The following is an 11,941-nucleotide window of genomic DNA, read 5'->3' on the forward strand; positions in this document are numbered from 1 at the left end:
GTTTTTGTTATTGAGAGTTTTTAGTTTCTGCCATGGTTTTTTTTGTTACCTTGGATTCGTTTTGTTCTTAGGACTTTGTTTTGAATTTAGTTTTCTCTGTTTTAATACAGCGGGCAGCCCGGTAGTCCAGTGGTTAGCACGTCGGCTTCACAGTGCAGAGGTACCGGGTTCGATTCCAGCTCCGGCCTCCCTGTGTGGAGTTTGCATGTTCTCCCCGGGCCTGCGTGGGTTTTCTCTGGCTGCTCCGGTTTCCTCCCACATTCCAAAAACATGCGTGGCAGGCTGATTGAACACTCTAAATTGTCCCTAGTTGTGAGTGTGAGTGCGAATGGTTGTCCGTTTCTGTGTGCCCTGCGATTGGCTGGCAACCGATTCAGGGTGTCCCCCGCCTACTGCCCGAAGACAGCTGGGACAGCTCCAGCACCCCCCGCGACCCTAGTGAGGATCAAGCGGCTCAGAAGATGAATGACTGAATGAATGTTTTAATACAATTCTTCAAATTCACCCTGCTCCTCCCTCCTGCCTGCTTTGTGGGGTCCACCTCCACCTCGCAAACTGTGACAGATTTAGAAAGTCTAAATATTATGTATACATATATATCTATGTGTGTATGTATGTATATATATATATATATATAATATGTGTGTGTGTAGGCTAATCATACTCGCTCGCCTGCCTTGGCTCGTTATGGGAACTTCAGTGACATCCTTGTCTTAATCCCGTGTTTAATTTGACATTGTTCCACCCTCTGCTATTTTAACAGCTTCAACATTTTTGAGGTTCATGAGTGTGTTCATGCAATTTGACTTTTGGGCACGTGATTCAATGATCAGGCTTCTGAAAAGCTTGCTTCTGCTTGCAGAGTCCATCATCAATCCTCGATGCCAAGGAAGGTGGAAAAGGGTCAACCGTCCCAAAAAATACCTCCAGGCCAGCGGTTGTCCACCTTCATGACTTGCCATTGGCCCAGCAGTATTGAAGCAGGATGACGGCTGGCTCACTTCATTCATATTTTGATGAAAGCACGCCACAGACATGTTATTAAAAGACCTAGGAGTGGTTTTGAATTGTCGAAAAAAAATGTGTAATAAAAAAAAAAATGCCTTAGTGGCATGCTTTGTGAAGAGCTGAAATTTGCTGGTGACTAGGACGAAAGTCAGCTGCCCAAAGTCAGCTGAGATAGCCTGCAGCTCAGCCGCGACCCAGGGAATAAGCACTCTATAAAATGGTTGAATGGATCGCTTTGTGAAGCTGTTCTTTAAGTGCATGTTATGATGTTTGTTAAGGACCAAAACATTTTTGATGGATGGGACAATTTATGACCAAAAAGTGAGCGGGCGCAGTGAGATTAATTACTTGGGTTTTATGAGGAGCATACGTACTGTCTATAGCAGAGGACTATCTGTGATTCAACTGGCAGAAAAAAACAAAGTGTAACTGAAGTGTTTCTCATCCAGGATTACGTCTCAGATCAATCCACAAATAGTGGAGGCATACCCACATTTCATAACCTCTTTCTTACTTCTTAGAAATGGCTGGATTGTGAGCCGTAGGGTGTAATAAGAGGCTTGGGGGGTGGTTGGCAGTGATAACTTTATTACTGTAAAGAGAACAGACAACAAGATCAAGCTGTGCCTGAAGAAGAACAGAACTGTGCAGGAGCTGTTGTGCAAAAGCAGAAAGCCTTTCCAGAAAAATGCCTAAAATACTAGCACAGACGAGAAATAACAGCTGCACGTCAAAGCCAAAGCAATAAATTAAAACACACGCACACACACACACACACACACACACGCACACACACACACACACACACACACAAACTAACCATGACAATAAAACATTGATTCACTCTCATAATTGAAGAACCTCTTGTTCTAATTATCATAATCTTGGGAAACTCAGAGTGAAGTAAGCGTCAGCAAAGGCTTGCCATTACGCACCAACTGACAGAAAAAATCCCCCACTTGTACTATATATGATGTCAATTAGTGCTGCCTCATTGCTTACAAATCGTAGACATGCACATAAGAGGATGACTAATGGTTTGAGAAATAAAAGATGAAATCAGAGGTTGACCTCATACTGTAGATTACCTGAATCCGACTTTGGTCTGGAATTGGTATCTTGGGACGAGAGACACTTTGTTTTCCCACCTGTCTCTTTTGAATATTCTGTTTTATGCAATGTGTGTGTGTGTGCGTGTGTTTGCGTGTGCATGTGTGTGCGTGTGCGTGTGTGTGTGGCAGCTGTATGTATGCGTAACTCAGCCTCTTCCACAAAAGGTAAATGTCTTGTATGGGGAAATTTTGGTGGGAGTTCAGCACATATTCCTTTCAGGCAAATTTGTCTCAATCATTTGGTCCCACCACATCCATTGACTTGATATAGCATAAATGACAAGAACATTTTTCTGTTCAAACCTTTCTTTACTGTGGCTAGGTACACACACACACATTTGAGATCCTCACCTCAATCTCATTTTCATCTAAAGTGTTTCCCCTAAAATGCACTTGGAAATGCACCTTCGGGTGGTCCTGTGTTGCTCATATAAAGAAGAATAATCCTGTGTTCTTAGCTATATGTGACATTCTTACTCAATGCACACCCACTAACATCTTGAATCCGACTCCATCCACCGACTGGAGTTGTGAACTAGCACTGCCAGCGCGCAGCAACTGGCTTGGAAGCGGAGAGCGCTGACTGCTTACAGGTAACTAAATGCGCTTCCCACCAAATCAGATGCAAGCACCGTATTGGAAGGCCTTTGAGGAGTGAGATTATGATAACAGAAACGCGCAGCGCAAGCTGGTAGCTGTTGTGCACGGTCATGCAGCTTTATAATTCTGTAGCAAATGGCAGATGAGCTGAAAGACGAATCAATTTCCCTATTCCCCATTCTTTAATCATTTTGACTTTCTGTTAGCGGTTGGCAAATACTGTTGGTGCATTATCATCAGTTGCGAAAAAATGGCACTAATGTACCAAAAACATTTACCAATTGCCAAAAATGACAAGGTCCGAACAAAGACCAGGTGGGTAGTGGATTCTAAAAATGCGGACTCAGATAAATGGCGATACAAAAGTCTTTATTCAAGGAAAAGCGAATGATAGACAAAGAATAAGCAGAAATCGCTGGTGACCAACAACCAGGAAACCCAATCGAGAACAAAAAGCGATTACAACCCGGCAAGGAAAAATTGGTAACCAGAAAAAACAGAAAACAAAATGACAAGAGTCCAAATACCCGAACATAGAACTAGTCAAAAATATCTTAACAAAAAGGATACTTCCGAAACCAAAATCGAGAAGAAGAAGAAGTCACGCATTACTGTCATGACCGCCTTCTTTAGAGCATACGGTGGTAGTGCACCAGAAAAATTTGCCAACCGTCAAACTAAATTCGAAGAAGAAATGTAAGCAGAAGGAGGATAACTTGTGATGGCGAGTTGAATCCACAGGAGCCTCCGCACTATTTCAGCCATTTGGTTCAAGCAAGGCTTCATGACAACACGAAAGCATCTGCTGGCCATGTGTATAATTACAGGCAGCTGTAGCTTACCCACACAATGTGTGATGTACTGATGCGGAGATGATTTTCGCGTCTGTTTTGACTTCTGGGCATGACAAATTACCAAGAAAATACATGATGAAATCATTTCGCCAACATTTGTGGGCCTAATACGTTATATTTATTCTGTGTGAGTAAACGTTTCCCATACTTTGAACATGGTACAATACAAGACAACTTTTTTCATGTAGTTATTTCACAACAATATATGCTTCCTTCCCAACGAGGTGTTGTTGTTTCCTCAGAACAGAAACGGCTCACCGTTGAGAAAAATAAAAGGTGAACATTAAAATATAAACACGACCACAACAATGTCTGGACTGAGGTGCAAACTCACACCTCTCCTGTTGAGTGAATTGAAAGTCACGCGCTCATCCAGTACACTAAATCTCTGACTTGCTACGAGCACCGTAACCATCGTCTTTTGTAAGGACTCCCAAGAATGTGTAAGGTGACCTGACATTCGTTACCTATTTCCAACTAAATTATACATCAATAGGACACTTTCCAGGGCGGCCCAGTGTTCCAGTGGTTTGTGCGTCGACCTCATAGTGCAGAGGTACCGGGTTCAATTGCCTCTCCGGCCTCCCTGTGTGGTGTTTGCATGTTCTCCCCGGGCCTCTGTGGGTTTTCTCCAGGTACGCTGGTTTCCCCCGCCACATTCCAAAAACATGCATGGCAGGTTAATGGGACACTCAAAGTTGTCCCTCCGTGTGAGTGTAAACGTGGATGGTTGCTTGTCTCTGTGTGCCTTGTTGAACCTGGCAATAAACAAGCTTCGATACACGTGCTTCATTACTCGATACACACTTCGAAGCCTTGACATTTATCACTAATCATAACCGGCCAGGATTATACCTTTGGCCACAAAGCGGGCAAAGGTATAATCAAATTCAAACAAAAAAGGTAAGCAAATTCTAACAATTTTTTTCCCCATAGTTCGAGGTGGAAGTTTCATCCAAAAGGAGCTATTTTGCTGCCGTCAAAACGGGATGTGTTTGGAAATTCAGTCTGACTCCTTCACACCACTCTGACAGAGTGTGTGTTCGGAGAGGCAGAGTCCACTCCACTCCTCCCATTAATTTCCAAAGGCAGCCAGTGTAAGAAACCAATCAGCAGCTCATGCTTGAAATGTTTACGTCTGTACTGCCTGATGCACTGGGCTCCAGCCATCCTTTTTTTGGAGAACTCTGAATAACCGAATGGCACATTTGAACAATGCTCCGAGTTTCTGTGCATTTCTCATGACGCGGTTCACGCTCTGAGATATTTCCAAACACACCCACAGTTAGGGAATGGGCATTATGGGTGCAAATCCAAGCTCTACAGTTCTTGGTCTCAGTTTTTGTAAAATTAATTTCCGCACACAAAGCGACTTATTCTCCGGACCGTCTTACCAATTTTTTTTCTTCATCATGATGCGTTTTTTGACGAGAGCGATTTATACGCCCAGCGCGTCTTGTACTTAGATAAATATGGTATTCTTCCATCCTAGTTGGATCAAATATCAAATACAGGTGGACCCTGTGCATAATAAACAAACTATCAACAGAATATAGGCTTTAATCAAGTGCCCCTTTCAGAGAAATCTATTCATTTTTACAGTGTGATCGAAACCGTGACGATGGTGCCTGGAGGTGCTATCTGTATCTTGTGAACCCTGCGCTGAAACAAAGTTTCCCATAACAATAAAACCACCAGAACATCCAGTTAGAAAGTACAGCACATAAAGTCTTGGGTTTCTCTTCGTCGTCAGCTGGCTTGCGTCATATGCATGATCTGAAACAGCAGGACACTCGCGCTCAAGAAGACACTGGCGCAACAGTGAGCCAGGGTATGCACGGGTATAATCGTTTAAAGGTGCTGAGCTCTTATTGCCAAAATGGGCAAATTATACGTCCCACAAGAGCCCGCTGCCGGATAGACGATGGTTACAGTCAGTCAAGATGGGGTTGTTTCAAATTAACTTGTCTTACTGTTGAGTCATCCCAGTGACGTACATTTTATGTAATATGATCTGTTGTTAAAAGCAGTCTGGCTTCTTGTTCAGTGGTATCCACTAAATCAAAGCACATGTGAGCAATATAATAAAGCAGGGAATCCAATACTCTTTGGGTGGGGGATGGGGGGGGGGGGCGCAATGGTTATGCAGGACAGTGGCAGTTTTTTTGGGTGGGTTTGAAATCCCGACATAATATGTGTGAAAACATAAAAATAAGAACAGAAAAATTGACAACCGTTGAACTGGTATTGAATTGATGTGATTTGACCCCATAACCAATGCATTATGATTTAAAAGAGGCCAGGCTCAACCAAATTAATTCATGTTCCCATTGCATTTGACAGCAGTTCGACAGGGTCAGCCTTGAGATGTGGTCAGATTGGCAGCGAGAACTGTGATGATGTCCATATAGACTTCCCAGTGTTGGAGAAGGCTGCATGGCGCCGCGTTCAAAGTGCTCACTTGTTGGTGTGGAATGTTTGGCCGGCAAGGTGAGTTTCTTTGATGTGTGTGTGTGTGTGTGTGTGTGTGTGTGTGTGTGTGTGTGTGTGTGTGTGTGTGTGTGTGTGCGTTTGTATTCATGACATCTCAGGACAATTTTATGATAACACACCTTCACAATGAGGACCTGTGGAAAAATGAGGACATTTTTCGCGTCCTCATATTTCCACGCAGTCTACACTACTCTAGAGCTCACGAGGATACTCCCACACTAAAAATAAGTGATGTCCTGAAAGAGCACAATTTTCAGAAATTGTGTGTTTAAGTGTGTTTAACTTTCGACTCACTTTTCATTTGGAAAACTAGTGGCCAACTTCGGTACTTAACACACTTTTAACACACTTTCAGTGACGTCATTGTGCAGGACCTCAAATGTCATCTTTTTCGGACTGACTCACACATTTTCCCCGCCCTCGTCCTGATAAGTCACATCAATTAGCAGTCACACAAAATCCAACATGTGAAGCAGCCAGACAATCCTACTCTCAAACACGACCACGCGTGGATGACCATCGGGTAAGCAATTCCTTTTCGTTTATCTTACCGTAACATAGAAGTTGTTCAATATAACCGTGTTTAACAGTGCCCACCAAAGGTAATATCATTCAATAAGACAGCTAGCTAGCTAGCTAGCTCGATCGTTAGCATGCTAATAAGCTTCCAGTAAAAGTAATGTGGACATGTCCTGCAGGCAAGGTTCTGGAAAACTTTTCTAAATCTTTAACAACACAGTCTGTGGAACTTGGTTTTGGTACCATATGTTTATTTCAGTGCAGTATTTGTTTTATTCGATTGCAGTTAATTTAAATTAGTTAGTACAGGTAGCCTAATGAAAGTGGGCCAGGCACTTCTAGCATTTACGCTAAGCCCGGTGTATTTACACTGTTTATTCTTGTGCTGATTCAATTGTACACCGTTTCAATGAAAAAAACAAACAAACGTTTGCAATGAAATTATAGCAGAATTCAGCTTTGTTGGTACATTTGGTCAAGACAATATTGTGTTACTCTATTTTAATTTTACATTGTTATCTGCCTGACAAATGGTTTGCCCGAATCTATTAGTCTGACCAGCAAATGTTTGATGAAATGAATTTTTGTATTTTTGAGGAAGAAAATAATATTCCTTTGGCTCAGTACTTTTTGAGCCAAAATAAGTGCTGCCATAATATTGTGCTTGCTTGTCTGGCTGACTTCTTCTCACTTTCCATTGTAGATGTTTACTGGTGGTGATAATGTCACAAAGAAGAACCAGACTGAGCCCTGAATCGGAGGCTGCTCCTTTTATCTGGAGTCAACAAGCCTTGTTTGAAAGCCCAGTGGATCAATGATTATAAAGGTATGCTATCAATCTACCTGCTATCTAATTCTTATGGCTACCGCAAGCACATGACAAGAGCTGCAACCAAAGCCTGTCACAGTGACAGATTTTATTCGTACATTGTATTTACCCCAAAAATGTCACAATAAACAGCATATTTTTTATGCCATTGATCATATTGGAGCAAAAATAATTGAAGTACTTTTGAAGAAAATGTTTAGCAGCCATTATCATTCAATTATTGAGAATATTGTATTGCCATGTAGAACTAGGAATATCTTGGAATGAAAAAATAGAAATAGAAATTATTCGGCTTCTGTTAAAATATTGTGCTTCACCAAATATCACAATTCATAAAAACGCATACCATCCGTAATAGTCGAGGAAAATTAGATGCCTTTAAACTTCCTTCATAATGCTTATTTCACCTGATTGAAGAAGGCTGTGGTAGCTGTTTGACAAATCCACATTTTTATCAGCAATTTGTACTGCCCATCAAAAGTCTCTACTTAGTTGAAAACAACGAATGGTCACCGGAATTATATTGTTTTAGTCTGAAAGAATATGTTTCGGGTGTTGTCTTTATTATTTGAACTCAGTCATGTCTGTTGTCCTGAAATTGTTAGCTATAAGAGCTGTACAGTGGTAACTACCATAAAGAGCCGGCTTGTGCTGTGTATGAAGTTTAATTTATTCAAAAGTCATGTAACTACGACATATTTCTGACACTCGATGGTTGCTATAATGTTGATTTTCATGATTTCAGTCATGCCCTCATACTTCCCAGTTACTGTAGAATACTTTTTAGAATATTTCTGATACTGTAATGTTGCTGAAAAACCTGAGTGTGATCAGGTGAAATGACTTTTGTCTGGACTTAACACTGGAGAGCCTGTGTTCGAATGTCCCGTAATGGCACCGTAATGGTGTTATGTTGCAGACACCAAGTGACGGGATCTTGACTGAACCTTCTGGAGACCAAGAAGGGAGTGAGAGCTCCACTTCATCCTTACAACAGGTTACTACTTCTTATCATGATATACTAGGTTTGAGTTTTCAGCTTTCTTTGACAAACACAGGAGAAGTTATAAATCAGAAACATGGACTCTCCATGATTCCAGTCGTCATGTCCTCATATTTCTTTAGACCTGAAAAACCCGAGTGTGTTTCAGGTGACATGACTTTTGCCTTAACCTAACATCTGGTGAGCCTGCGTTCGAATGTCCCCATATTGCTGTACCACAGAACTGAACAGTGTTAACTTTCTATAGTGTGGTATATTCATCCCAAACTCTCCCGTGAGCAATGTTCAATGATAATTAATGTTTATTCATTTCTTAAATGGTCAGAATGAAGAATGCTGAATATTTTGACACCGTAATGTTATGTTGCAGACTCCAAGTGACCTGACTGAACCCTCTGGAGACCATGAATGGAGTGAGATATCCACTTCATTCTTACAACAGGTTACTACTTCTTATCATGATATACTAGGTTTGAGTTTTCAGCTTTCTTTGACAAACACAGGAGAAGTTATAAGTCAGAAACATAGACTCTCCATGATTTCAGTCGTCATGTCCTCATATTTCTTGAGACCTGAAAAACCTGAGTGTGTTTCAGGTGACATGACTTTTGTCTTAACCTAACTCTGGAGAGCCTGTGTTCGAATGTCCCCATATTGCTGTTCCACAGAACTGAACAGTGTTAACTTTCTATAGTGTGGTATATTCATCCCAAACTCTCCCGTGAGCAATGTTCAATGATAATTAATATTTATTCATTTCTTAACTGGTCAGAATGAAGAATGCTGAATATTTTGACACCGTAATGTTATGTTGCAGACACCAAGTGACCTGACTGAACCCTCTGGAGACCATGAATGGAGTGAGATATCCACTTCATTCTTACAACAGGTTACTACTTCTTATCATGATATACTAGGTTTGAGTTTTCAGCTTTCTTTGACAAACACAGGAGAAGTTATAAGTCAGAAACATAGACTCTCCATGATTTCAGTCGTCATGTCCTCATATTTCTTGAGACCTGAAAAACCTGAGTGTGTTTCAGGTGACATGACTTTTGTCTTAACCTAACTCTGGAGAGCCTGTGTTCGAATGTCCCCATATTGCTGTTCCACAGAACTGAACAGTGTTAACTTTCTATAGTGTGGTATATTCATCCCAAACTCTCCCGTGAGCAATGTTCAATGATAATTAATATTTATTCATTTCTTAACTGGTCAGAATGAAGAATGCTGAATATTTTGACACCGTAATGTTATGTTGCAGACACCAAGTGACCTGACTGAACCCTCTGGAGACCATGAATGGAGTGAGATATCCACTTCATTCTTACAACAGGTTACTACTTCTTATCATGATATACTAGGTTTGAGTTTTCAGCTTTCTTTGACAAACACAGGAGAAGTTATAAGTCAGAAACATAGACTCTCCATGATTTCAGTCGTCATGTCCTCATATTTCTTGAGACCTGAAAAACCTGAGTGTGTTTCAGGTGACATGACTTTTGTCTTAACCTAACTCTGGAGAGCCTGTGTTCGAATGTCCCCATATTGCTGTTCCACAGAACTGAACAGTGTTAACTTTCTATAGTGTGGTATATTCATCCCAAACTCTCCCGTGAGCAATGTTCAATGATAATTAATATGTATTCATTTCTTAACTGGTCAGAATGAAGAATGCTGAAACTTTTGACACCGTAATGTTGTTATGTTGCAGACATCAAGTGACAGGTACCTGACTGAACCCTCTGGAAACCAAGAATGGAGTGAGAGATCCACTTCATCCTTACAACAGGTTACTACTTCTTGTCATGATATACTAGGTTTGAGTTTTCAGCTTTCTTTGACAAACACAGGAGAAGTTATAAATCAGAAACATGGACTCTCCATGATTTCAGTCGTCATGTCCTCATATTTCTTTAGACCTGAAAAACCCGAGTGTGTTTCAGGTGACATGACTTTTGTCTTAACCTAACTCTGGAGAGCCTGTGTTCGAATGTCCCCATATTGCTGTTACTCAGAGCTGAACAGTGTTAACTTACTATAGTGTTGTACATTATTCCCAAACTCTCCTGTGAGCAATGTTCAATGAGAAATAATGTTTATTCATTTCTTAACTGGTCAGAATGATGAATGCTGAAACTCTTGATACTGTAATGTTGTTATGTTGCAGACATCAAGTGACAGGTACCTGACTGAACCCTCTGGAAACCAAGAATGGAGTGAGAGATCCACTTCATCCTTACAACAGGTTACTACTTCTTATCATGATATACTAGGTTTGAGTTTTCAGCTTTCTTTGACAAACACAGAAGTTATAAATCAGAAACATGGACTCTCCATGATTTCAGTCGCCATGTCCTCATATTTCTTCAGACCTGAAAAACCTGAGTGTGTTTCAGGTGACATGACTTTTGTCTTAACCTAACTCTGGAGAGCCTGTGTTCGAATGTCCCCATATTGCTGTTCCACAGAACTGAACAGTGTTAACTTTCTATAGTGTGGTATATTCATCCCAAACTCTCCCGTGAGCAATGTTCAATGATAATTAATATTTATTCATTTCTTAACTGGTCAGAATGAAGAATGCTGAATATTTTGACACCGTAATGTTATGTTGCAGACACCAAGTGACCTGACTGAACCCTCTGGAGACCATGAATGGAGTGAGAGATCCACTTCATTCTTACAACAGGTTACTACTTCTTATCAGGATATACTAGGTTTGAGTTTTCAGCTTTCTTTGACAAACACAGGAGAAGTTGTAAGTCAGAAACATAGACTCTCCATGATTTCAGTCGTCATGTCCTCATATTTCTTCAGACCTGAAAAACCTGAGTGTGTTTCAGGTGACATGACTTTTGTCTTAACCTAACTCTGGAGAGCCTGTGTTCGAATGTCCCCATATTGCTGTTCCACAGAACTGAACAGTGTTAACTTTCTATAGTGTGGTATATTCATCCCAAACTCTCCCGTGAGCAATGTTCAATGATAATTAATATTTATTCATTTCTTAACTGGTCAGAATGAAGAATGCTGAATATTTTGACACCGTAATGTTATGTTGCAGACACCAAGTGACCTGACTGAACCCTCTGGAGACCATGAATGGAGTGAGATATCCACTTCATTCTTACAACAGGTTACTACTTCTTATCATGATATACTAGGTTTGAGTTTTCAGCTTTCTTTGACAAACACAGGAGAAGTTATAAGTCAGAAACATAGACTCTCCATGATTTCAGTCGTCATGTCCTCATATTTCTTGAGACCTGAAAAACCTGAGTGTGTTTCAGGTGACATGACTTTTGTCTTAACCTAACTCTGGAGAGCCTGTGTTCGAATGTCCCCATATTGCTGTTCCACAGAACTGAACAGTGTTAACTTTCTATAGTGTGGTATATTCATCCCAAACTCTCCCGTGAGCAATGTTCAATGATAATTAATGTTTATTCATTTCTTAACTGGTCAGAATGAAGAATGCTGAATATTTTGACACCGTAATGTTATGTTCCAGACACCCAGT

At 40.8% G+C, this 11,941-nt stretch overlaps 1 long non-coding RNA gene across 1 annotated transcript; it reads left to right on the forward strand.

Annotated features, from left to right (window-relative positions):
* Positions 1-8,337: 8,337 nt before the first annotated feature.
* On the forward strand, positions 8,338-10,695 carry LOC127596454 (uncharacterized). Its single transcript, XR_007961485.1, has 3 exons — positions 8,338-8,412; positions 10,133-10,210; positions 10,589-10,695. It is a non-coding gene; the product is annotated as an uncharacterized LOC127596454 (long non-coding RNA).
* Positions 10,696-11,941: the final 1,246 nt, after the last annotated feature.

The sequence above is a fragment of the Hippocampus zosterae genome, chromosome 2, assembly GCF_025434085.1.
Source record: "Hippocampus zosterae strain Florida chromosome 2, ASM2543408v3, whole genome shotgun sequence".
Lineage (NCBI taxonomy): Eukaryota > Metazoa > Chordata > Actinopteri > Syngnathiformes > Syngnathidae > Hippocampus > Hippocampus zosterae.